The 23,133-nt window shown below is 39.4% G+C and overlaps 1 pseudogene; it reads right to left on the reverse strand.

The window, feature by feature from the left end:
• Positions 1-10,014: 10,014 nt before the first annotated feature.
• On the reverse strand, positions 10,015-11,630 carry LOC147000650 (uncharacterized; annotated as a pseudogene).
• Positions 11,631-23,133: the final 11,503 nt, after the last annotated feature.

Consider the following 23,133-nt stretch of genomic DNA (forward strand, 5'->3'; position numbering starts at 1 on the left):
TGAAGGTTGGCTTTCTATTATTTATTTTGTTATTGAAGATCAGCCTTAGTCCATGGTGATCTGATAGGATGCATGGGACAATTTCAATATTTTTGTATCCGTTGAGGCCTGTTTTGTGACCAATTATGTGGTCAATTTTGGAGAAGGTACCATGAGGTGCTGAAAAGAAGGTATATCCTTTTGTTTTAGGATAGAATGTTCTGTAGATATCTGCCAGATCCATTTGATTCATAATTTCTGTTAGTTTCACTGTGTCCCTGTTTAGTTTCTGTTTCCATGATCTGTCCATTGGTGAAAGTGGTGTGTTGAAGTCTCCCATTATTATTGTATGCGGTGCAATGTGTGCTTTGAGATTTACTAAAGTTTCTTTAATGAATGTGGCTGCCTTTGTATTTGAAGCATAGATATTCAGGATTGATAGTTCCTCTTGGAGGATTTAACCTTTGATGAGTATGAAGTGTCCCTCCCTGTCTTTTTTAATGACTTTGGGTTGGAAGTCAATCTTATCAGATATTAGAATGGCTACTCCAGCTTGTTTCTTCATACCATTTGCTTGGAAAATTGTTTTCCAGCCTTTCATTCTGAGGTAGTGTCTATCTTTTTCTCTAAGATGAGTTTCCTGTAAGCAGCAAAATGTTGGGTCTTGTTTGTGTAGCCAGTTTGTTAGTCTATGTCTTTTTATCGGGGAGTTGAGTCCATTGATATTAAGAGATATTAAGGAAAAGTAATTGTTGTTTCCTGTTATTTTTGTTGTTAAAGTTGGCATTCTGTTCTTGTGGCTGTCTTCTTTTAGGTTTGTTGAGGGATTACCTTCTTGTTGTTTCTAGGGCGTGGTTCCTGTCCTTGTATTGGTTTTTTTCTGTTATTATCCTTTGAAGGGCTGGATTCGTGGAGAGATAATGTGTGAATTTGGTTTTGTCGTGGAATACTTTGGTTTCTCCATCTATGTTAATTGAGAGTTTGGCTGGGTATAGTAGCCTGGGCTGGAGTTTGTGTTCTTTTAGTGTCTGTATAACATCCGTCCAGGATCTTCTGGCTTTCATAGTCTCTGGTGAGAAATCTGGTGTAATTCTGATAGGCTTGCCTTTATATGTTACTTGGTCTTTTTCTCTTACTGGTTTTAGTATTCTGTCTTTATTTAGAGCATTTGTTGTTCTGATTATTATGTGTCCGGAGGAATATCTTTTCTGGTCCAGTCTTTTTGGAGTTCTGTAGGCTTCTTGTATGTTCATGGGCATCTCTTTCTTTAGATTTGGGAAGTTTTCTTCTATAATTTTGTTGAAGATGTTTGCTGGTCCTTTGAGTTGAAAATCTTCATTCTCATCCACTCCTATTATCCGTAGGTTTGGTCTTCTCATTGTGTCCTGTATTTCTTGGATGTTTTGAGTTAGGATCTTTTTGCATTTTACATTTTCCTTGATTGTTGTGCCAATGTTCTCTATGGAATCTTCTGCACCTGAGATTCTCTCTTCCATCTCTTGTATTCTGTTGCTGATGCTCGTATCTATGGTTCCATATTTCTTTCCTAGGGTTTCTATCTCCAGTGTTGCCTCATTTTGGGTTTTCTTTATTGTGTCTACTTCCCTTTTTAGGTCTAGTATGGTTTTGTTCATTTCCATCATCTGTTTGGATGTGTTTTCCTGTTTTTCTGTAAGGACTTCTACCCGTTTGATTATGTTATCCTGTTTTTCTTTAAGGATTTGTAACTCTTTAGCAGTGTTCTCCTGCAATTCTTTAAGGGATTTTTGTGCTTCCTCTTTACTGTCTTCTACCTGTTTACCAGTGTTCCTTTGTATGTCTTTAAGTGGGTTATTAAAGTCCTTCTTGAAGTCCTCTACCATCATCATGAGATATGCTTTTAGATCCGTGTCTATCTTTTCCGGTGTGTTGGGGTGCCCTGGACTGGGCGAAGTGGGAGTGCTGGGTTCTGATGATGGTGAGTGGTCTTGGTTTCTGTTAGTAAGATTATTATGTTTACCTTTTGCCATCTGGTAATTTCTGGGGTTAGTTGTTGTCGTTGTCACTGTTTAAAGATTGGAGCAGAAGCTGTGTTCCACTCACCAGCAGTCTCAAAATCCTGTTGCGGTGGTCGTGGGTAGCTGGCGGGTGTCAGCCGACCCTGTGCTCTAGCTACCCTGGTGATGAGGTCTTATTGTTAACTGGCTTTCTCCACCTGGCTTTCTCAGCTATTTGTCTTATACAATGCAAGCCGACCTGCACAGAAATGGCACTGCCCATAGTGGACACTCTTAAATATATTATCAATTAAAAATTGTCTCACAAATCTACCAAGTGCTAACATGATAGGGCAATTATTCACTTGAGCTTCTCTATTCTCAAATATTTTTAAGTCTCCGCCAAGTTGGTAGTAGAAGTTAGCTATGATAAATACATTCTCCTAGACACACCCAGAAATGTGTTTCTGTGGAGATTCTGAACCTCATGAAACTGACAATGAAGAGTATTATCACAGAGGTGTACAAGATATGAAGAACATATGCATAGAGTTGGTGTTTAAATGTTTACCATTCATTATACAGGCAAGCATCTCACAAGAGGAGTAGTAACCCTTCATGTACAAAGAGGGAAAAGATAAAGAAATAAGTAAATGTGGAATTCAGTCAAAGTAATGAAAGACAGATGTATTCAGTGTGGTAAAATAATTGAGGCTAATTGCACATGAACTTGAAATTGGTCTATCAATTTGCACAGACTGGTCTTCTGTTTAGGCTGTGACAACCTGACATGGAAAAAGAATAGGGTTCTCTCTGTGATAGAAATAAAGTTATAAAATGCAATCAATAAAACTAATGGAAGACCATTGAGGCATTCCAAAACAAAACAAAACAAATAAACAAACAAACAAAAAAACCCTAAAAATAAAAGGTATTGTAACTGTTCAGCTGGGCACTTGCCTATAGATAGAAAGTAGCCTTTAACATATTCCACACTGAAAATCTCAGGAGAATGCAAGCTCGTAGTCAAAATAACCAACCTGCCATCTTCCAAGCAGTCAGAAGCACAAAGACATGTTTAGAATGGAGCAGACTTGGGAACATAATGAGGCAGTGGACAAAGAAGGAAAGGTCTATGGAAATGTGCTGTATTTCCTGTTTTCTCCAACAATTGGGCAAGGCAATAGAAAAACGTTCTTTAGAATTATGTCACTAATGGTTGCTATTAATTTGACTTCTCTATAGGCCAGCTTATTCAAAATGTTCTATTTTTAAAATTGAATAGGTCAACATTTCTCAACAGTGAGTCAGAGGTAAGAGTAAATTCTACAAATCCAAGCCACCTGAACACCTGCTTTCAGAATAGCTCTCTAGTATGATTGTAGGAAAGAAATATTCTCTTGTACTTAATGTCAGCCTTACCCATTTTTTTCTTTAAATTTTTTCAGCAACACTGACAATTCTCTGAAAAAAACAAAAAACAAAAAACCTTAGTCCATATGTGGTGTGAGAATGGAGGAGATGGGAGAGCTCCAGAGTGAGACTTATTTTGAAAATGCTGGAAATGAACTTTCTTTGTGAGCAATTGTAACACCGCACTCCTAACATTCCTTTTCTGTCCCATCTGACCTTTTAGATAATAGCACAGGTGTTCATACCCTTGAGCAGCCAGTGAACAATGATCCAACTATTAGCTCTGGATTCTGAAAGTAATCATCATACTACTTTAACTACCAGGGTTAAATAATATAAATAGTACACACACACACACACACACACACACACACACACATTAGTAAATATACAAGAGTTAGAATGTGTCAATTTCCTTTGGCAGAATCCAATGCAACTCAAATATAATTATAGTAGAAAATTTTTCATCTAGAAATAAAAATCATTTCATTTAAAAAATGTTATGATGTGTTTAACCTTCTGAAAATAATCTGAGAGATTCTTCAGTCTTACTGAGACCTAAACAAAACTTTTAATTTAAACATTGATTTTCTTGAAATAAGATCACAGAAATTCATTTATGTGCGAGCTATTTCATTTTGAAAGTATAATAATTTAACAACAACAAAAACTCAGCAAGATATTCAAATTTTTTGGACTTTTCAGATAATGTTAATAGCCGGAAATCTTTCTTGGATCTTATATAAAACTATTTCTACTTCTACTTAATGAAAAAAAATAGAAGAAATCATAACAAAATAAAGTATAAGAAAAAAATATAAATTTGGATTATTGATTTTCTAACAAACTTGAACACCATTATTCAGAAAATATTCTACCTTAGTATATTCATCAAATTGTGTGTGTATGTGTGAGTGTGTATTAGGAATATCATATTTTTCTTATACTATGGATAGTAAGGAAAGATTATTTTTAAAGACAGCAATTTTGTGGTTATTGTAATTTTTATTTTTATCAGCTTTCAAAAACTATTTTAACAGAGCAGAACACAGTTAAATCCTGAACCATTAAATTCTATTTTAAAATTAAAATTTTATATCAGAAGGAAAAGTACAGAAATATTTTTATATGAAATAAATGATATGAAGCCCAACAAGAAGGAAGACCAAAGTGCAGATGCTTCAGTGCTTCATAAAAGGTAGAACAAAAGACTCACAGGAGGAAATATGGATACAAAGTGTGGAGCAGAGACTAAAGGAAAGGTCATCAGGGACTGCCCTACCTGGGGATCCATTCCGTATACAGCCACCAAACCCCGAAGCTACTGTGGATGTCTGGAAGTGCTTGCCCACAGGAGCCTGATATGACTGTCTGCTGACAGAGCCTGACAAATAGGAAGGTGGATTCTTGCAGCCAACCATTGGACTGAGTATGTGGTTCCCGATGGAGGAGTTGGAGAAGGGTCTGAAGGAGCTGAGGGGGTTTGCAACATGGGTAGAGCAACAGTGTCAACTGGCCAGACCCACCAGAGCTTGACCACCATCCAAAGAGCACACATACAGGGACCCATGGCTCTGGCCGCATATGTGGCAGAGGGTGATTTGTTGGACTTAAGTGGGAGGAGAAATCCTTGAGCCTGAGGGTATTCGATGCTTCAGTGTAGGGGAATGCCAGGGCTGGAAGGCGAGAGTGGGTGTGTGGGCAGGGGAGGACCCTCAGAGAGACAGGAGTAGGGGAAATGGGATAGGGAGTTTCTGAAGGGGAGACCTGGAGAAGGAAAACATTTGCAACATAAATAAAGAAAATATCCAACAATAAGATTAATAAAAAAGAATGACAGGAGAGTAAGTTTCTAGCTCTTAGCTTTTCTAAGGACTCATAAGACAAAGTCAGTTCTGTCTTATTTATTCTTTCAAACATACTCAGTTTTCAGGATCAATGTTTGTACTGATACTCTTTTTGAGTGTATAGGTGATCATTCAGTTTCTACAGAAAGTAGGAAGTAAGTGTTAATAACTATACTTTTAAGTAACTGATTTTTTTGGATGTCTTGCTAGCAAGAGTCAGAAACCATATCCAGATCTGAGGTTCTATGACTTGTAAGGTTATTCATTCAGTTTTTGACTGTCAACATTTCTGACATGTATAATTGTTTAACACCTCTGAATGCCAACCCAGGGTGTGTTAGAGAGCTGAACCTAGAATCTTCAACAGGTTGTTGTTAATAAGCAACATGGGCTTGAAGTCAATCATGTTACTATCTAGCATAAAGTCTCCTAGTCTCAAAAGAGAAACATAGAACCTCACAATATTCACATGAATAATGGTAATCCCAATAAAATGACAGGATACCCAATTGCAACATTGTCCCTGACTTTTCTTAAGAGAGGCTTTTATAGTTTTACAGATAAAAACATTTACTCTCACTTTTTATTTATACTTTTCATGTGATCAAAATTGGTTTCTAATTCATTTTTTCTGCATTGAATGTCTTTAGCATGTTCTTCTAATGAGAGTGACTTCCATGGCTTTTCAGAGTAAACGTCATTAAACAATTTTTTCACTCTAATACATCACACTACTCTTCATAGTGATCACTCTTACTTCTTTATGCCTTTGAGTAGACATCAAAAGCTATTAATGTATAAATACTAGATTCTAGAAAACCTTATCATCTCTTACCGCCCTTGGTTGTTTGGTTTAGGAACAGTTGAATGTTCATTCCATGTCACACTTTAGAGTAATTTTTTTAAAAGACCACGCTCTATTTTGTTAAGCCATAATCAGATCTACATTTTATACAACTTCTCCACGTGACTATTTTATTTGAAATTGCCTGTGTGCATCACTAAAGACACACACACACACATACACACACACTCAATCACAGTCACACACACACACTCACAGTGTTTCTCTCTCTCTCTCTCTCTCTCTCTCTCACACACACACACACACACACACACACACACGATCAAACACAGTCACACATACACATGCCATGATCTCCAGGATTGACCTTTGACATCCCTGAGGATATGATGCTTCCGGGACTCTTGACCCTAGAGATCTGATAGGACTTAATAGAAACAAAAGAATTTTTTTTTCCTTTTCATGGAATGACTGCTATAAAATGCTCAGGTTCCTGAAGTTAAAACAAAATTATAACACTGGGTCCTTATCCTATGCTGCTTCAATTCTCAGCTAAGGTCACTTCCATAGCTTCCCAGATGCCTCTTCCATCCCAGGTCTCCAGCTTGTCCCAGAGATGCCCCACCCCTGATTTCAGTTCTCTCTTTTAGCCCTCTTCCTTCATCTCCACACCTGATCCCTGACCCTGTTCCCCTTCCAGTTTCCCTTTCTCCTCCAAGCTCCTGCTCTCCATCCACTTCCAATGTCTATTTTATTTCCCCTTCTGAGTGAGATTCAAGCATCTTGAGACCCACACCCATGGGAGTTTGCCAACCCCCTGACACTTAAAGATTCTCTGCTGTGTTTTGAGAAGGAACCTAGCATGGCTGGCTTGAGAGTCTTCATCCAGTAGCTGATGGAAGCAAATACAGGGACCCACAGCCAACCATCAGGTGGAGCTCAGGAAGTCTTGTGGAAGAGTGGGGAACAAGATTGAGCAGACCAGAGGGATCAAGGACACCACAAGAAAACTTACAGTCAGCTAACATCAGCCCATGGGGGAAATCACAGAAACTGAACTCCCAACCAAAGAGCATGAGGGAGGAGTGTAGAGGGTAGAGGGGAGGAGGGGAGAGAGGAGGAGGGGAGGAGGGGAGGAGGGAGGAAGGGAGGAAGGGAGAGGGAAGGAGGGGAGGAGGGGAGAGGAGAGAGGGGGGAAGGGAAAGGGGAGAGGGGAGAGGGGAGACAGAGCTTTGTCTTGCTCAGACCTGATGTGCCAGGGAATGTTGGTTCCTATGGGTGGGTAGATGGGGCTCCTTTTCTCTGAGAAGTGGAGAGGGCAAAGGAGAAAGGAAGTATGAGGTAGAGCAAGGAAGAAGTAGCACTGCAATCAGGATGTAAAGTGAATAAATAAATAGTATATTATAATGAGTGATCAAATCTATCTCTGAAACCCAAAACAAACCTGGACAATAACATGGTCATTTTGTGCTGGCTTCTTTCTTATTAGAGGAATTATGGTACTGGGAGCTCTCATTCATGTGTCTCATTCATGTGTCTATATATGCTCAAGTCTGCCAGTGAGATCCAGAGGCTCCCCTAGCTGCCTGAAGAAGACAGTATCCTTTTGGCTGCCTTTGGATTAAGATGTAGAATTTTCAGCTCTTTCTCTAGCACCCTGTCTACCTGCATTATGACATGCCTCATGCCATGATGATAATGGGCTGAACCTCAGAAACTATAAGCCAACCCAAATTAAATATTTTCTTTTATAAGAGTTGACTTGGTCATGGTATCCCTTCAAGCAATCAAATCCTAAGACCCTATCTCAAATTCAATTTTAGTGGAACATCCTTAGAATTATTTCACTTTTATCAAGTTTTAATTTAGAAACTAATGGTATTTGTTCCTTTGTGAAATCAGTCTGTATTGAGCAGATAGCACATATAATATGCTGGATTTTATCTTAAGAGGAGATAGGTACTGGGTAGCTTCATGAAACTGTATGCTCTGTGCTCCTCTTGTTTATAACCTTCCAGATCTGAATGTCACAGCACTCCACACTGGTGTCAATCTATGGGGAAAAAAAAGAAGTATCTTCATCTCTAACCCTCTTGTGGTTCCAGAGAAAATTGATAGAGAAACAACATGAAAAATGCTGTCTGGATTCACCTTGATCATTGTGATAGTCTTCAGAAAGCACAGACTCATAGGACTGAAAGAAAACAAGGAATATAAAAATCATTTTGAAAGAAAAACATAGAGAGCTGAAGGAACAAGAGATGAGATCTTCCAGGAAAACATCAGTGTTTAAACAATTAAGCTGGCGAAATCATGTTGGGGACAAGTGTAGTCTGAGATGCTTTTGGAGGACAAAAGATGAGAAACCTATTAGAGGTTTAGGGATGCTGGATGTTCTCTCATCCCCACTTCTCTTTTACACTTTGTATTATGTGAACAATTCACCACTGAGAAGATTTATAAAGCTAAATACAATCATATAAACTTCAGCTCAGTTAACTTTTCCTAAGGACTTGCACCAATATAACCCTGCATCTACTGACTTTCTCTGAAATTGCTCTAACTTGATGAACTGGTCAAATTATCTAGCAATTATAAAGCTTTAAACAATGAGTTTCTGATACCTAAAAATAGTCCTTAGAATCACTCTTCAAAGAATTAAAATCCTAAGTTTAATGTGCATTAGTAACAGACTCTTCTTAATAAACTTCATAAATTGCCAAGAAAAAGACTAAACTTCATTGAGAATTTAGACAAGTGCATTTCTGGTAATTATATATCACATCCCACCATAAAACATTCTATCATATTGGCTTCATTGCTTAACTTTGAATGCAATGTAGTTTTTAGTATAGGCTAACTATTGTGACTAATATACTTATTTTTAAAGTTGTTTAGAATGGGTAAGATACAGTCATAATTGCACATATGTACCTGTATTATAAAAATGATTTCACCTTCTAGATTTCTGTCTCCATTCTAGTGGATTGTATCCATCAAGTCTACTCCTCCCCCTAATATACACAAATAAAGTCCTTCTATTTTATTTTTTCCAAATATTTTATAAATATCTAAGAAGAAGAAATAAGGACTTTTTTTTGAACAATCAAACTTTATTAAAACAATTTTCTAGGAGGTAGAAAGAATACAAGTCAGAGGATGGGGGTAGTGTGAAATGCAGTCTTTTGTTCACTATATGGCTATTACATCCATGAATTTGAAGTATTTGTGATTACTACATTTGTGATTACTACTAACCTACATTGGGTTAAGACAGCCAAAATTCTAGCATTGATGGGGTAGATGATCTTGAACATTCACCCCTTACTGAGGAGTTATTGACAGTTGACAGCTTCTGAGGAAGTAGCTATGCTCATGTACACATGAGCAGCAGTAACTGGATTTAATGGGCTGGAGAAAATGGAATAATATGCTCATAACTCATTGTATATATGATTGAAATTATTAAGAATAAAGAAAAATAACACACAAAAATTTCTTTTAGCAGGTAGACAACACAGCCCAGAACTCAAAACTCTTGATCTTTAGTTTTACACTTCCCAAGTACTGGAATTATAGGTATATGCCATCGCACACAGGAAAACAGAAAACTGCTGTGTTTTTCATACTCAGTCTTCCGATTCCATGTGCATTGTTGCATGTGGGCCATCTGAAAAGCCTATTTTTGGTATATCATTTTTAGTCAAGGGTTTTCTCTCCATACTGTTATCTTGCATTTGCAAATGGATAGAAAACATTTCCTCATGCTATGGATTACTTATTTTCATGAATTTTAGGTCAAGTAATAATGAAGTGTTTCCACATTTTATATTTAGGATTTCTCTCCAGTGTAAGTTTTTCCATGTTTGTTAGAGAAGTGGAATAAGTGAACATTTTTCTGTATTATATCCAGAAGTTTTTCTCCAGTGTGAATCCTTCCATGGTATCAAAAAGAACTAGGGTCAATGAAAGCATCCCATAATGAATACAAACCTTGGGTTTCTTTCCAGTGTCAGCTATGTCATGTATTTGAAAGGAATCGGAGCAACTAAGTTTCCCCACATTTATTACACTAACAGAGTCTGTTTTCTCTATGAGTCTTTTCATGTTTCTGAACACTACTGTAACAACCAAAGGTTTTCCCACAACACTTACAAATATAGGGTTTCTCTTCTGAATGAACTACATCATGCCTTCGAAGGGAACTGGACAAAGTGAAGGCTTTCCCACATTGTTTGCATACATAAGGTTTCTTTCTCTCCACTGTGAGTTCCTTCATGTATGTGAAGGGAAGTGCAACGAGCAAAGGCTTTCCCACACTCCTTACACACATAAGGTTTTTCTTCTGTGTGAATTCTTTTATGTATCTGAAGGTAATTAGGATGAGTAAAGGCTTTCCCACAAAGCTTAATGAGTAGGGTTTCTCTCCAGTATGAGTTATTTTATGTATTTGCAGGTGGCTGGAATGAGTGAAGGCTTTCCCACACTGCTTACATAAGTAAGGTTTCTCTCCAGTGTGACTTCTTTGATGTATGTGAAGGTAACTGGATTGAGCAAAGGCTTTTCCACACTGCTTACATACATACGGTTTTTCTCCTGTATGACTTCTTTTATGTATTTGCAGGTGGCTAGAACGAGCAAAGGCTTTCCCACATTGCTTACAGATGTAGGGTTTCTCTCCTGTGTGAGTTCTTTTATGTAATCAAAGGTAGCTAGATTGAGTGAATGCTTTCCCACAATGCTTACACACATAGGGTTTCTCTCCTGTGTGACTTCTTTCATGTGCTTGAAGAGTACTGTAGGAAGTATAGGCTTTCCCACAGTGCTTACACACATAGGGTTTCTCTCCTGTGTGACTTCTTTCATGTGCTCGAAGGGTACTGTAGGAAGTATAGGCTTTCCCACAATGCTTACACACATAAGGTTTCTCTCCTGTGTGACTTCTTTCATGTGCTCGAAGGGTACTGTAGGAAGTATAGGCTTTCCCACAGTGCTTACACACATAGGGTTTCTCTCCAGTGTGATTTCTTTCATGGGCTTGAACATTACTCTGTCTCTTAAAAGATTTCCCACATTGTTTACACGCATGGTTTCTTTCTCTAGTATGGATCCTTTTATGATTTTGAAGAGAACTGAGATACTTAAAGGCTTTGTCAAACTGTTTACAGGCATAGGGTCTCTCTTGTGTGTAAATTTGTTCATGCTTCAGAAAGCTTTGTGGAGAACCAAAAGCTACTCCACTGTCTTTACATTTACATGGCTTCTCTCCGTGTTCTTTATACTCATGTATTTTGCATCTAGTCTGACCTCTGAGGGACACATTTAGAGATGAATGGCCAGTGATATCTTCTCCATACACATGGCTTTCACAGGGCTTTTCTCCAGTTTTCTGGCTCACCACAGGATCTGGAATCTCACTGAAGATTTCTTCCCATTGACTATCTTCTTCATACTCACAAAGCTTCTCTACCACTTGGTATCTATATCATGCAGGTTCCTGATGGTTTCTCTCATCACTGCTCTGTAAAGATTTTCCTGTGAAGGATTCAGCAAAGTCCACTCCTCCAGGGTGAAGTTCACAGCCACATACTCAAAAGTCACTGACTCCATGTAGGTGCCCAGGTCTGCCGCAGCTCCACAGAGGCTCTGGAACAGGCATCACACGGCCGCGGAGGCTCAGCAACTTGGACTTCCTCAGCTGAGAGCTGTGAGGAGGGGGAAATAAGGACTTTTTATTAGATATTTTCTTCATTCACATTTCAAATGCTATCCCCTTTTCTAGTTTCCTCTCCAAAAGTCCCCTATACCCTCCCCCCACCCTGTTCTCCAACCCACCCACTCCACTCCACTGGGGCATATAATCTTCACAAAACCAAGGGCCTCTCCTCCCATTGATGGCTGACTAGGCCATCTTCTGCTATGTATGCAACTAGAGACTCAAGTTCAAGGAGAGGGGGTGTACTGGTTAGTTCATATTGTTGTTCCTCCATAGGATTGAAGGCTCCTTCATTGGATGCCCTGTGTTCCATCTAATAGATGACTGTGAGCATCCACTTCTGTATTTTCCAGGCACTGGCATAGCCTCACAAGAGAGTGCTATATCAGGGTCCTGTCAGAAAAATCTTGCTGGCATATACAATAGTGTCTGGGTTTGGTGGTTGTTTATGGGATGGATTCCTGGGTGGGGCAGTCTCTGGATGGTCCTTCCTTCCATCTCAGCCCAGAACTTTGTCTTTGTAATTCCTTCTATGGGTATTTTGTTCCCCATTCTAAGAAGGAACCAAGTATCCACACTCTGGTCTTCCTTCTTCTTAAGTTTCATGTGTTTTGCAAATTGTATCTTGGATATTCTAAATTTCTGGGCTAATATCCACTTATCAGTGAGTGCGTATCATGTGTGTTCTTTTGTGATCTGGTTACCTCACTCAGGGCGATATCCTCCAGATCCATCCATTTGCCTAAGAATTTCATAAATTCATTGTTTTTAATAGCTGAGTAGTACCCCGTTATGTAAATGCACCACATTTTCTGTATCCATTCCTTTGTTGAGGGACATCTGGGTTCTTTCCAGCTCCTGGCTATTATAAATAAGGCTGCTATGAACATAGTGGAGCATGTGTCCTTAGAAATAAGGATTTTATAAACATCTAGGAATGAGAAATTAGTATTTTCACTCATTCTTTCTTTCTTTTTTTTTTTTAAAAAGATTTATTTATTTATTATATGTAAGTACACTGTAGCTGTCCTCAGACACTCCAGAAGAGGGCGCCAGATCTTGTTACGGATGGTTGTGAGCCACCATGTGGTTGCTGGGATTTGAACTCTGGACCTCTGGAAGAGCAGTCGGGTGCTCTTACCCACTGAGCCATCTCACCAGCCCCTCACTCATTTTTTCTGATATTGGGTTTTTCTGTTATTCAATGGTAAACTCATTGCACTTTCCTGTACTTCACTTTACTTCAAACACAAATTTCAGTATGATTTTATATTATCTAATGGGTACATTGTCCTTCCTCATTTATGTTATCTTTGTTGAAACATGGTATGTTAAACCCATTGTTTAAACCATTCCTGGAGAAAAGGGTGTGGATGGCTGTAGATTCAAAGCTCCCATGCTAACCAGTTACTATCATTATTATCTTGATACAGCTCACCATGGAGCATATTAAAGTGTGCTTACCCATTGTACTGGCTATTTTTGTGTCAACTTGACACAGCTGGAGTTATCACAGAGAAAGGAGCTTCAGTTGAGGAAATGCCTCCATGAGATCCAACTGTAAGGCATTTTCTCAATTAGTGATCAAGGGGGAAAGGCTCCTTGTGGGTGGGACCATCCCTGGGCTGGTAGTCTTGGGTTCTATAAGAGAGTAGGCTGAGCAAACCAGGGGAGGCAAGCCAGTAAAGAACATTCCTCCATGGCCTCTGCATCAGCTCCTGTTTCCTGACCTGCTTGAATTCTAGTCCTGACTTCCTTTGGTGATGAACAGCAGTATGGAAGTGTAAGTCGAATAAACCCTTTCCTCCCCAACTTGCTTCTTGGTCATGATGTTTGTGCAGGAATAGAAACCCTGACTAAGACAAATTGGTACCAGGAGTGGGGTATTCCTGTGACAACCTGACCATGTTTTGGGGAGGACTGTGGAAGGACTTTGGAAATTTGGGCTTGAAGATCCATTCAATGTTAAGAGCTCTGTCAGATGTTGTGTAGCAGCTTGGAAGATAATGTTGAGAACAGTGCAGAAGATGGAGGTCTGGTTTGTGAAATTTCAGAGGGAAAATTAAAGACTCTTTTCAGGGCCATTGCTGTTTTGATTGTGAAGATTCTGTGGTTCTGGTTAGCTGGGGCTGAAGAATCAGCTGTGATTAACAAGATACCAGAACTACTAAAGCAAAAACTTGGCATTACTGGGACTATTGATGCTGGTTAGCTGGAGCTAAGAAATTAGCGGTGATTAAGAAGAGACCAGCATCATTGAGGTGACACTTCCCCAGAGGGAAGTGTTTTCTGAAAGCACAAAGAGGCTCTGTTCCAGAGATAGCCAAGGTTGTACTCCTGCTGCAGCGGGACTTGGTAATATGTAAGGGTCACCCAGGTGGTACTGGTTTTGAAGGCATGAAGTGGTCCAGCAGAGTAGCTGAGGCTTGGCACTGTGAGAGGCCATGGAAGGCCATTGGTGAAGGTGCAGCCTCAGTTGCAATTGAAGGCTCAGGACTGAAGGGGTCATGCAGTGTTTTGGAGATGCCAGTACCATGAGATGACCACCAAGACCAGCAGCAGCAGTGGAGTACAGGCATCTGGAGCCCAGAGGACGACGAGTGTGCTACAAAGGGCATGGCTGGAGAAGTGACCCAAGCCCTTGGAGGAGCCCAGAAGATCGTGAGTTGGATCCCAGGCGTTGGACGGTTGGAGATTGATTTTTGCTTTGATTGTGACTGTGCCCTGATATTTTCCCTCTTGAAGGAAGAAACTGTTTTAGTGGAGCCCACAGTTAAGAGACTTTTGATTGTAAAAAGACTTTGGATTTTAAAAGAGATGGATATTTTAAAGAGATTGAAATTTTAAGAATATGTAAAGACTGTGGGACTTTTAAAGTTATTTAGATCTTGGGGATTAATAAGAATGTAAGGGTTGAGGCTTACTAGTGATGTGTTTGTGTGTCAAGTTGACAAGGGGTCAATTGTACTGGCTATTTTTGTGTCAACTTGACACAGCTGGAGTTATCACAGAGAAAGGAGCTTCAGTTGAGGAAATGCCTCCATGAGATCCAACTGTAAGGCATTTTCTCAATTAGTGATCAAGGGGGAAAGGCTCCTTGTGGGTGGGACCATCCCTGGGCTGGTAGTCTTGGGTTCTATAAGAGAGTAGGCTGAGCAAACCAGGGGAGGCAAGCCAGTAAAGAACATTCCTCCATGGCCTCTGCATCAGCTCCTGCTTCCTGACCTGCTTGAGTTCTAGTCCTGACTTCCTTTGGTGATGAACAGCAGTATGGAAGTGTAAGTCGAATAAACCCTTTCCTCCCCAACTTGCTTCTTGGTCATGATGTTTGTGCAGGAATAGAAACCCTGACTAAGACACCCATTTTGAATTTATTCTCAAATATGAGGAATAGCCCAATAAATTATTTTGCAACTTTATAAAAAACAAACAAACAAAAAACAAAAGTGACTTTATATGATGATCACAGTCTATCCAGTCATTGAACGCTGTTTCATTCTGAAGTTAAAAAGTAACCAAGCAGGAATTTAATAATGATGGCCAAACACAGGCTCTCAAACACACCTTCACTCACCTCAACAATAGGCATTCTGTGTGACGTGTTTCCTCATAGAGTTTCCTTGCCAATTAACACTGAGTGGAACCAGGAGGTCAATCCCACGCTCACAAGCCTATGACAAACTGTGACAAAGTCCCTTCCCATTCAGTATTCCTCAACCTGTGATTGGAAGTGAAAGCTTGGCCTGTTTCCATCTCTAAGCCAACATTGACTTATAAACCTGGGACATCGATGTTACCCATTTTTAGTCTTGTTTCCAAATCTGCTAATATGTTTTATGAACAGAATGCAAAGGGTATAATTCTCTTTATAGGATAATCTTGTAGTGTACTCTTTCTATTGGCAACTAGTTAAAAATGACAAAATACATAGAAACTTTGATGATCTTTAGAGTAGAGGGAAATGTTTGTGAGTACTTTCAGGTGTCAGTTGTTCCAGTGACTTGCTCATCTTTCAGTCACTGCTCTGTAAAGATGATTCTCGTTCTGTCTCTATTTCTTGCCTTTGCCACCACCTCAGCAGTTTTCTGTTATATTTTAGTTTGGGAACACCAGGGTTTATTTTTCTTCCCTTCCTGTCTCTTTTCCCATATTTTTTGACATTAGCACAGGCAAGTCTTGGTGTTCATGGCACACCTGGCCACTGCAAAAATTCCTAGTGATATATGTGACAGCATTTCTAGATCTCCCCCATTAAAAGCATCTGATCATTTGCATTTATGAGTTTGCTTTGAGCCCAGTGGAGGTCAGTATCTAATTCTGGTAAATTTCAAACAGAGATATGTATGCCATTTCCTGACTAAATAAATAATGCCTGTGTGAGGCCTGGGAATATTTTCTCTTTCCTTGTGTCATAGAGTTGGGGAATATTTCAGATAATGGCTGTTCTTGAAAGATACATGAGTGACAACATTAAACAAATTACTCTTTACCATCCCAATTCAGGTAAAAGAAATGGGAAGAAGCTAATCTTTTAATTATTTGATAATTTTTGTTTGAAACCACTGTGAATCGGGCATGTTTCGTACTATGGTTTTACCTATATCCAGGGCCCATGGCTGGTGGTTATAGAGAATGATTGCTTTCTATAAGTGGAAAGTATATAATTTCTTCTGGATATAGAGCAAAGTCATCAGCAAGTGTTAAGAAGGAAAAAAACTTCCTATTCATGCAGGGTTAGTACAAGTTATACTCTTCAAATTCAATTCTCTCTAGAAGCTGAGGACAGTATTGATTTAATGGTTCAGGCTTACAAAGCACCACTCAGTTAATGACAGAGAAAGTTCTGCAATACAGAGCTTATCACCAGGAGAGATGCCTTGCTGGAAGAAAGACCTGGGTAAAGATGAAGAAAAGCATTCCCATGAAGACAGTTCCTAGTATAGGAAGTGAAACATAAAAGATGAGGGAACTCCTCATACTACTTAGCCTCAGAGTGACTAACAGACTAAGACCATCATCTGGTCCAGAAAGAAAGCTGACACATTGTTGGGTTTTAAAACAAGGTAGACCAGTGCTGTCTGGAAGGAACCAGAGCCACTGTTCAGGCAGAGTTCCTGTGTATCTGCTCCTGCTGGCCCCAGGCACTCCCAGTTGTGTTGAAATATGTTGTGTTCCACTCATGAGTGATGCTAAAACTCTGGGCATGCTAGGGTTCCTGGGGGGTGGAGAGTCCTCTGGGAACCATGGGGTTATCCTCTGAGTTCTCACCCAAGTTGGCCTAGTGCTGGTGCCGACCAGAAGGAACCTGTCTTTTGTTTTAAGTTTCCCATGCTAGAGTCATATACTTGACTCAGCTCCGCTCACCAAACTCCAAATTTCTAACTAAATTTCCAATGCATAGGCTAAGAATCTTAAATTTCTAGTGGATTCTTGTCTGTCACTTTGGCAGTCATCTCTAGCAGGAAATATGTGTTGTGGATAACCTGGTGCTGTTTATATTTTGATGCTAATTCAGCTTCCCCAAGAGGGGCTTCCTGAGACAAGTGGTGAATCACACACTCAACACTTCATATGACAATTCTAATGAATAAAGAAACCAATCACTGGTGAGTAGGCAGGACTTCTGGGATGGACAAGGGGATGGAGAGAGAGGAAAGAAGAGAGAGAGGGGCAGAGAACAAGAGATTGGGTGAAGATTTAAATAGCAGAGACCCCGTTTCAGGTGGTGGATCCATTTGCTCTGCTATCAGTAGATTTAACTTAAAATGGTCTATAAACCAAGATTCTCAGCATCACATGATCACAGAATCACAGGATCACAGAGAAAGCAGGACCCAGAGGAGTTCTGAATCAACCAGAATTACAGGAAGGACAGGCTCCAATCATATATACTGAGAGCAGCGAGCACTTGGGACAATCAGGTTGAAGGAGGCAAGCATAAGAACAGAAGCAACAGAAACCAAGGTTACTTGTCATTATCAGAACCAAACTTCTCCCTCCAGAGCAAGCCCTGGATACACAATCACTCCAGAAAGGCAAGATATGGATCTAAATTCACTTCTAATGATGATGATGGAGGACTATGAGAAGGACATAAATAATTCCCTTAAAGAAATACAGGAGAACACAGGAAAACAGGCAAAAGCCCTTAAAGAGGAAACAAAAATAATCCCTTAAAGAATTATAGGAAAACACACCCAAACAGGTTAAAGAATTGCACAAATACATCAAGGATCTAAAAATGGAAGAAGAAACAATAAAGATATCAAAAAGGGAGACAACCCTGGAGATAGAAAACCTAGGACAGAAGTCAGGAGCCATAGATGCAAGCATAACCAACAGAATACAAGAGATAGAAGAGAGAATATCAGGTACAGAAGATACCATGCAAAACATGGACATAACAATCAAAGAAAATGTGAAATGCAAAAATATCCTAACTCAAAATATCCAGGAAATCCAGGACACAATGAGAAGACCAAACCTAAAGAAATAGGCATAGATGAGAAGGAAGATTTCCAAATTAAATGGCCAGTAAATATCTTCAACAAAATTATAAAAGAAAACTTCCCCAACCTAAAAAACGAGATGACCATGAACATATAAGAAGCCTACAGAAATCCAAATAATTTGGACCAGAAAAGAAATTCCTCCCATCACATAATAATCAAAACACCAAATGCACAAAACAAAGAAAGAATATTAAAAGCAGTAATGGAAAAAGGTCAAGTAACATATAAAGACAGACCTATCAGAATTACACCAGACTTCTCACCAGGGAATATGAAAGCCAGAAGATCCTGGGAAGATATTATACAGACTCTAAGAGAACACAAATGCCAGCCCAGGCTACTATACCCAGCAAAACTCTCAATTTCCATAGATGGAGAAGCCAAAGTATTCCATGACAAAACCAAATTCACACAATATCTTTCCACGAATCCCATCCTTCAAAGAATAATAGAGGGAAAACTCCAACACAAGGAAAGAAACTATACTCTAGGAAAAGCAAGAAATAATCTTTCAACAAACCTCAAAGAAGATAGCAACATGAACAGAATTCCAAATCTAACAACAAAAATAACATTAATAAACAATTATGTTTCCTTGATATCTCTAAATATCAATGTACTCAATTAACCATTTAAAAAATATAGACTAACAGACTGGTTACATAAACAGGACCCAATATTTTGCTGCATACAGAAAACCCACCTCAGTGTCAAAGACAGACACTACAGCAGGGTAAAAGGCTAGAAAACTATTTTGCAAGCAAATGCTCCCAAAAAACAAGATGGAGTAGCCATTCTAATATCAAATAAAACTGACTTTCAACATAAAGATATCAAAAGACAAGGAAGGATACCTCATACTCATCAAAGTTAAAATTTACCAAGATGAACTCTCAATTCTGAACATCTACGCTCTAAATGCAAGGGTATCCACATCCATTAGAGAAACTTTAGTAAAGCTCAAAGCACACATTGAACCACAGACAATACTAGTGGGAGACTTCAACAGCCCACTCTCATCAATGGACAGATCCTGGAAACAGAAAATAAATAGAGACTCAGTGAAACCAAGAGAAGTTATGAAATAAATGGATTTAACAGATATCTGACTAACATTGTATCCTAAAACACAAGGATATACCTTCTTCTCAGCACCTCATGGTACCTTCTCCAAATTTGACCATATAATTGGTCATAAAACATGCCTCAATGGATTCAAAACTATTGAAATAATCCCATGCATTCTATCACAAACACCACAGAATAAGGCTGATCTTCAAAAACAACATAAAAAATAAAGTCCACATACACGTGGAAGCTGAATAACACTCTACTAAATGAAAACTTAATCAAGGATGAAATATAGAAAGGAATGAAAGACTTTTTAGAGCTAATGAAAATAAAGCCACAACATATCCAAGCTTATGGAATACAATGAAAGCAGTCCTAAGAGGAAAACTCACAGTTCTGATTTCCTCCAAAAAGAAACTGGCAAGAGCATACACTAGCAGCTTGACAACACACCAAAAAGCACTAGAAAAATAGGAAACAAATTCACACAAGAGGAATAGACAGCAGTCTCGAGCACTATCGTTTCGACAGCAAGAACACACACGAACAACCGGATCCTTCTGCAGCAATTCTTTATTACGCTAGCTTCAGCATGAAGAGGAAGACCCGAGCCCCAAAAAGGTGCTGCTTATATACACCTCAGTGCGGCGTGTCCACACCTGATTGGGTGCTCTCTCAGCACGCCCTGGAATGGGCAGTGACTTGGCGCGAACACACTCTTGCACATGCGCACACTGCTTGTCTACCAATTAGGCCACGCAGGCACAGTGGAAACCGCTTCCCACACAGCAGGAAATAAACCAAGTGGAAACAAAAATAACTATGCAAGGAGTCAAGTACATGGGGAGCTGGTTCTTTGAGAAAATCAACAAGATAGATAAGCCCTTAACCAGACTAATTAGTGGCCACAGGGACAGTATACTAATTAACAAAATCAGAAAGGAAAAGGGAGACATAACAACAGAATCTGAGGAAATGTAAAAAAATAAATAAATAAATAAATAAATAAATAAATAAATAAATAAATAAATGAATAAATAAATCTTTAGATCCTACTACAAAAGCCTATACTCAACAAAACAGGAAAATCTGGACGAATTGGGCAATTTTCTAGACAGGTACTAGGTACCAAAGTTAAGTCAGGATCAGATTAACAATCTAAATAGTACCATATCCCCTAAAGAAATAGGAACAAGCATTTATAGTCTCTCAACCAAAAAAAAAAAAAAAAAAAAAAAAAGCCCAGGACTAAATAGGTTAAGTGCAGGGTTCTATCAGACCTTCAAAGAAGACCTAATTCCAACGCTCATCAAACTATTCCACAAAATAGAAACAGAAGGTTCTCTACACAATTCATTCTATGAAGCCACAATTACTCTGATACCTAAACCACACAAAGACCCAGCAAAGAAAGAGAACTTCAATCCAATTTTCCTTATGAATATTGATGCAAAAATACTCAATGAAATCCTCACAAAATGAATCTAAGAACACATCAAAATGATCATCCATCATGATCAAGTAGGTTTCATCCCAGGGATACAAGGATGGTTCAATATATGGAAATCCATCAAAGTAATTTACTATAACATAAACAAACTCAAAAACAAAAATCACATGATCATCTCAATAGATACTGAGAAAGCATTTGACAAAATCCAACACCCATTCATTATAAAAGTCTTGTAAAGATCAAGATTTCAAGGCCAATACCTAAACGTAATAAAAGCAATATAGAGCAAACCAGTAGCCAATGTCACATTAAATGGAGAAAAACTTGGACCTATCCCACTAAAATCAGGAACTAGACAAGGCTGCCCACTTTCTTGCTACCTATTCAATATAGTATTTCAAATCCTAGCCAGAGCAATTAGACAACAAAAAGTGATCAAAGGGATAAAAATTGGAAAGGAAGAAGAAAAACTAACACTATTTGCACATGATATGATAGTATATATAAGTGACCCCAGAAATTCCACCAGAGAACTCCTAAACCTCATAAACAACGTCATTGAATTAGTGGAATATAAGGTCAACTCAAACAAATCAGTGGCCTTTCTCTACACAAAAGATAAAAAGGCTGAGAAAGAAATTAGGGAAACAACAACCTTCTCAATAGTCACAAATAATATAAAATACCTAGGTGTGTGTCTAAGGAAGTGACAGATCTGTATGATAAGAATTTTAAGTCTTTGAAGAAAGAAATTGAAGAAGATCTCAGAAGATAGAAAGATCTCCCATGCTCATGGATTGGCACGATTAATATAATCAAAATGGCTCTCTTGTTGAAAGCAATCTACAGATTCAATGCAATCCCCATCAAAATTCCAACTCAATTTTTCACTGAGTTGGAAAGAGCAATTTGCAAATTCATCTGTAATAAAAAAAAAAAAAACTAAGATAGCATCAACTATTCTCAACAATAAGAGAACTTCAGGGGGAATCACCATCCCTAACCTCAAGCTGTATTTCAGAAAAATTGTGATTAAAACTGCATGGTACTGGTACAGTGACAGACGGGTAGATCAATGGAATAGAATTGAAGACCCAGATATGAACCCACACACCTATGATCACTTGATCTTTGACAAAGGAGATAAAACCATTCAGGAGAAAGAAGACAGCATTTTCAACCAATAGTGCTTGCTCAACTGGTGGTTTGTATGTAGACGAATGCAAATTGATCCATCCTTATCTACTTGTACAAAGCTCAAGTCTAAGTGGATCAAGTAACTCTAGGTAAAACCAGAGACACTGAAACTTATAGAGAAAAAAGTGGGGAAGAACCTTGAAGATTTTGGCATAGAGGAAAAATTCCTGAACAGAACACCAATGGCTTGTGCTCTAATATCAATAACCAACAAATGGGACCTCATAAAATTGCAAAACTTCAATAAGGCAAAAGACACTGTCTATAAGACAAAACGGGGCCAGCACCGGGTCACCTTGGGCGTGAAATCAGAGGATACCCCCAAGGTCCCCAGAGGACTCTCCACGTGATCTTAGGACCACCGGTGAGTGGAACACATCTTCTGTTCCATTCCAATTGTGCAGGACCAGCATTAGAGAAGCAGAAAACACAGCCTGACCAGGGTCACAAGTCTCTTCCGTTCAGCGCCAGACTGGGTCACCTTGGGTGTGGAGTTGGCAGACACCCCCAAGGTCCCTAGAGGACTCTCAACATGATCTTAGGACCACCGGTGAGTGGAACACATGTTCTATTCCATTCCAATCTTGCAGGACCTGAGACAGCATTAGGGAAGCATCTGGGGCGCTGAGTCAGAGAGCCCCCCAAGGTCCCTAGAGGACTCTCCACAAGATCTTAGGACCACCAGTGAGTGGAACACAACTTCTGTTCTATGCAATCCTCCCGCTGGACCTGAGACAGCATTAGGTAAGCAGTAAACCCAGCCTGACCAGGGTCACAAGTCCATTCTGGTCGGTGCCAGCACCAGGTCACCTGGGCGAGGAGTCAGAGGACACCCCCAAGGTCTCTAGAGGACAGCTTCTGAGGCAGACCCTGGTTTGGGCTTCAGACATCCGGGCACTTTCCTGCAAGAGGACAGTTGTTCTCCCCATCCAGGAGGGCTTTGCCAGAGCACATGGGGAAGCCATCTTGGTTCCCGGATCCCTTTGAGACTAGTCTGCACAGGTAAGAGTATGGACTACAGAAGATAACAGCTTCTGGGACAGGCCCTGTTTCAGGCCTTCATCTTCTGCCAGGAGGCAGGTCCAAATGCCATATATCTGTGCAACTTCCCTGTAAGAGGAGAGCTTGCCTGCAGAGAGTGTTCAGACGACTGAAACTCAGGAG

The sequence above is a fragment of the Mus caroli genome, unplaced genomic scaffold (assembly GCF_978045245.1).
Source record: "Mus caroli unplaced genomic scaffold, Mus_caroli_1 scaffold_17, whole genome shotgun sequence".
Taxonomy (NCBI): Eukaryota; Metazoa; Chordata; class Mammalia; order Rodentia; family Muridae; genus Mus; species Mus caroli.